We start from the raw sequence: 5,196 nt of genomic DNA, 5'->3' as shown, positions 1-5,196 counted from the left end.
ATTTATTTATAGGTAACCATGTAAAATATATATGTGTAATCTCACATTACTTATTTCATAGAAAAACACAAAATAAACATTTAATTGAAATGATTAGAACCCAGAACATAATCTAGTTTCTGTGAGAACCATTAATTTTACATTATTTCTAAATATAAAACCTCGGTACCTTAGGACAGTGGTTCACTAACTTTATGTACCCATGGTACACCAAAGGATTAGTAAAAATATTAACGTACATCTATAGTATAACACGTGTTATCACTCATATCATGTATAATATTTGTCATTGTGCATAATTATTATTAACGTCAAATAAAATGTGACAAAGTCAACTATGTTACTCATGAAAAATGTATTAACAAAATATTTAAAAATAAAATTAGGTATAGTTTGCCTCTGTATTATGAAATGAGTGCATATAAAGTAGTAAATTAAAAAATAATTATTTTTGTGTAGTTGTATATTGCAATAATTAGGGACTTATAAAATCTGTTTAATTTTTTCCCAAATTCCGTGTTTTCCACATTGATTTTTCTTTTAATTCTTTTTTTAGAAATACAATTTTTTTTTATTTTTTATAAAACATTAGTTTTCAACTCCTGTGAGGAAACAAAATAAATACTAATAAATAAAAATGATTTGAACCCTTTATCCTTTCTAGACGTGTGTGTCTTCAACATGGTCTGAATGATCTGAATAACATCGTTATCAGCAGCAGATCCTGCAGCGACCTGGTGAAGAACACCATTGTTTGCTAACACTGTTACCTGTGCACTGGAAGTCATTCAGCTGGATGAAAAACCTAGAAGTACCAGACCAGAAGTCTGTGGCATATAGACTATTAAAGAGTGATTGTCCTAATTGAATAGCAGCCATGCTTTGTGTTTCATCATCATCTTTATTAGCAGACATAGGAGTCCATAAAAAACATGAACAAATACATAAAACTAGGATTAAAAACAGTATAAAAATATCAGAACAATCACAGATATCAGCTATTTCTAAAAGACACCCATACCAGTGCCTCCACAAGGATGACTGGTATTTTACAGCACTATGAGGGTGATTAGTCAACAGCATTATAATGGTGTTCTGAGAGTCCTCTAGCCTGCCTATACATTTATACATCACATTTTACATAAGAGCCTGAAAAGTAGAAACTCCTGCTTGACAGAACATCTCACTTACACTTTCCCAGCCAGCTTTTTTCAGCAGGATCCTCATAGCGTCATTGTTAGCAACATTGAGCCGTCGTAGGCTTGATTTAAATGTATTATGTTTAAATGTCCTGATGATGACATCACAGCGAGCGTTTGCTAAAGATTTCAGCTCCATTTTCAGAGCTATCAGTGAGAAAGAAGTCCTATCTCTTTGAATGGTTCATATACTACAACAGTCTTCATTGTTGTTTCCTCTTCCTAAAACATACAAACAGTTTATCTTCAGCATTATAAAACATTTAAATCTAAATCAACTACAGATCCTGACTTCCTGACTACTTTACTCTATCTTATAATAATGTGATACATTAATGATGTGGCTCTATCTACAGTACAAGCAGAAAAGCTTCATCTTTACATCTATAAGCATACACCTGATGTTTTTGTCAGTGCTAATGGTAATGTGCTAATGTTGACTGATATCAGGCTTGTTATTAATGAGCTCATTCTGTCATTGGTTAGAATTGTCTGGAAAAGATTAGAAAAAAGGTATAAAATCACCTATAAAGCAGTCAGGTCACTGTAGTGCAGCTAAAAGCCATAGTTGGAGTCTTTTAGGTGTGTGAGACATATCTTAGTATTCATTGTGATAGAAGAACAGCTGCCAGACTCCACAGCACAACGCTCACATGGTGAGTGTCCTATAGAGGAGCAGAACATGTCAACACAACAATAAAGAAACATAAAATGGTGGGTGACTTGGGGTGTGTTCATGTGGATGGTGGCAGAGGGAAAGAAGCTGTTTTTGTGTCTGGAGGTTCTGGTCCTGATGGACCGAAACCTCCTACCAGAAGGGAGAGATTGAAACAGTTTATGACCGGGGTGGGAGGGGTCGGCCACAATCTTTCCTGCACGCCTCAAAATCCTGGAGGCGTACAGGTCCTGGAGGGAGGGCAGATTGCAGCCGATGACCTTCTCTGCAGAGTGGATGATACGCTGCAGTCTGGCCTTGTCCTTGGCCGTAGCCGCAGCGTACCAGATGGTGATGGAGGAGCAGAGGATGGACTGGATGATGGAGCTGTAGAAGTTCACCATCATCTTTGTTGGCAGACTGAACTTCTTCAGCTGCCGCAGAAAGTACATCCTCTGCTGAGCTTTTTTGATAAGGGAGCTGATGTTCAGCTCCCACTTGAGGTCCTGAGTGATGATGGTCCCCAGGAAGCAGAAGTACTCTACAGAGCTCACTGTAGAGTCTCCCAGGGTGAGGGGGGTGAGGGGGGCTGGGTTCTTCCTGAAGTCTGCTATCATCTCCACTGTCTTTAAAGCATTGAGCTCCAGGTTGTTCTGGCTGCACCAGGACACCAGCCGGTCTGTCTCCCACCTGTAGTCGGACTCGTCTCCATCAGCGATGAGACCGATGATGGTCGTGTCGTCTGCAAACTTCAGGAGTTTGACCGACTGGTGAGAGGAGGTGCAGCTGTTGGTGTACAGGGAGAAGAGCAGAGGAGAAAGAACACAGCCCTGAGGAGATCCAGTGCTGATGGTCCGGGGAGCAGAGATGGTTTTTCCCAGCTTCACGTGCTGCTTCCTGTCAGACAGGAAGTCTGTGATCCACCTGCAGGTGGAGTCTGGCACGTTCAGCTGGGAAAGCTTGTCCTGAAGGAGAGCTGGGATTATTGTATTAAAAGCAGAGCTGAAGTCCACAAACAGGATCCTGGCGTAGGAGCCTGGGGAGTCCAGGTGCTGGAGGATGAAGTGGAGAGCCAGGTTTACAGCATCGTCTACTGACCTGTTGGATCTATAGGCAAACTGCAGGGGGTCCAGGTGGGGGTCGGTGATGTCCTTGATGTGGGAGAGCATGAGGCGTTCAAAGGACTTCATGACCACAGATGTCAGAGCGATGGGTCTGTAGTCATTAAGTCCTGTGATCCTCAGCTTTTAGGGACAGGAACGATGGTGGAGGCCTTAAAACAGGCTGGTACGGTGCATGTCTCCAGTGAGGTGTTAAAATGTCTGTGAACACTGGAGACAGCTGATCAGCACAGTGCTTCAAGGTAGAGGGAGAGACAGAGTCCGGTCCACAAGCCTTACGGGGGTTTTGTCTCCTGAAAAGTCTATTCACATCTCTCTCTTTGATGGAGAAAGGTGTCTCTGTAGGAGGGGGGGAGGAGGGGGGGAAGATAGGGGAGAGAGCCTCTGTAGGCAGCTGGGGTGAAACTGTAGCTTTGATGTGGGGGGTGAAGGTGTTGGAGTGAGGCTGGTCAGAGGTGTGAGGGGGGTTGGAGTCAGGTCTGTCCCATTGTCTATCAAATCTACAATAGAAGTTATTCAGACTGTTGGCCAGGCAGAGGTCGTTAGCAGCAGCAGGGGCTCTGGGCTTGTAGTTTGTAATTTGCCTGAGCCCTCTCCAGACAGAAGCCGAGTCATTTGGAGAGAACTGATATTGTAGCTTCTCTGAGTACAAACGTTTGGCTTTTCTCACCTCCTTTTCAAACGTGTACTTCGACTCTCTGTACCTGGCTCTGTCTCCACTCCTGAAAGCGATCTCTTTGTCTGCCCTCAGCCCTCTGAGCTTAGCTGTGAACCAGGGTTTGTCATTGTTATAACTCACCCTGGTCTTTGATGGAATGCAGCTGTCCTCACAGAAGCTGATGTAGGACGTCACAGCGTCTGTAAACTCATCCAGAGAACTGTACTGTGTAATGTACTGTGTGCTGATAGAATGACTGCATGTATCATCTAAAGTTTGTTTTTTCTATCAATAAATGATGAGCTGCATTACAAAGGGAAACTTACCTCTAGCATAGTAACCGTTGCCATGGTAACGTCTTTCCCCTTCACACACACCATTCTGGCATCTGAAAGCTGGATTAAAGAAGAGTTGGTGTAAATAGTAGATTATGATGGTCAGTCATTTACCAGGTGATCTCATCAATTTATGTTCAAACTACAAAGAAACAAGGCATATAGTAAGTTAACATGTGAATATAACAGAAACAGAAGCCATCTTTGAGGGAGGGTTGAGGAGCAGCCTCCCACTTTGAATGAGGCTGTCCTCAACCTCAATCCCTGCTGTTTTAAACAGCATTGTCTGCCTTCCAATCATCAGTCTGTAGGGGGGGGTTACCCTCAAGGGTATATTTCTTGAAAATAAATGTTTTATTCCAATTTTTTTTTTTTTTTTTGTTTGTCAAAAACTTGTTTTTGAAACAGTCCTGGCATCGGTTACTATGGCAACCAGGTTGTTCTTTATTGTCCATGGGACAATTTTGTCTTCTACAACTCCCCAAGCTATAACCCTCTCTAGCTCCTCCCCAAAGAGGACTTTAAGGGTGATGGGTGGAGTCATGTTGTAAGGGTGGGAGGATCCCTCATTGATTAGTGGGTGGAGTTGAAGAGCCATACTGAAAAGACAGTATTATATTTAAATATATATATATATATATATAGTTTTTAATTTAATTTTTCATGTATTTTTTGGTTTCGTAATACTGTACATTTTGACTTATTTTATAAAATATATTCATTAATGCAAGTTCAAAGTCTTAGAATTTGAACTTTTTTCTGTCAACAAATTATAATCTGGTCTATGGAGGTAGACCAGATTACCTCCATAGAGGTACCATAGAGGTACTTGAGACCCAATTATTTGGGTCTCAAGTATTTTTTTTTGCATTTGAACACTTTTTTTTATTTGATTGAAAATGTTTATTTTTGATTGAAATTATTTTTTTTAAATTACTGATAAGTTGTTTTTTTTTTTTTTTTTTAATTGAATAATAAAGACATCAACCTGTCCAGGGACTAGAAATGAAAATGATCCATGAAACGTTTATGAATGTGTGTTGTTCCTTTTATAAAAATAAATAAATATGATTATTGAAATAACAAACATTTAAAGCATGATTTAAAATATGTGTGTGTGTGTTCATTGGCCTTTTGACCAACTGAGAAGGTTCAAACACACACACTGTGACACTCCACATGAACACGTAACTGGTACCAGTCACATTGTGAACGACTTTAACAAAGA

The 5,196-nt window shown here is 40.5% G+C and overlaps 1 long non-coding RNA gene across 1 annotated transcript; it reads right to left on the bottom strand.

Moving 5' to 3' along the window:
- Positions 1–1,118: 1,118 nt before the first annotated feature.
- LOC114460056 (uncharacterized) lies at positions 1,119–4,257 on the bottom strand. The gene is made up of 3 exons (XR_003673527.1): positions 3,960–4,257; positions 1,725–1,864; positions 1,119–1,421 (listed from the first exon to the last, which is right to left on the bottom strand). It is a non-coding gene; the product is annotated as an uncharacterized LOC114460056 (long non-coding RNA).
- Between the last annotated feature and the right edge of the window lie 939 nt (positions 4,258–5,196).

This window comes from Gouania willdenowi, unplaced genomic scaffold (assembly GCF_900634775.1).
Source record: "Gouania willdenowi unplaced genomic scaffold, fGouWil2.1 scaffold_384_arrow_ctg1, whole genome shotgun sequence".
In the NCBI taxonomy this organism is placed as follows: domain Eukaryota; kingdom Metazoa; phylum Chordata; class Actinopteri; order Blenniiformes; family Gobiesocidae; genus Gouania; species Gouania willdenowi.
This window is presented reverse-complemented; position numbering and strand designations above follow the sequence as displayed.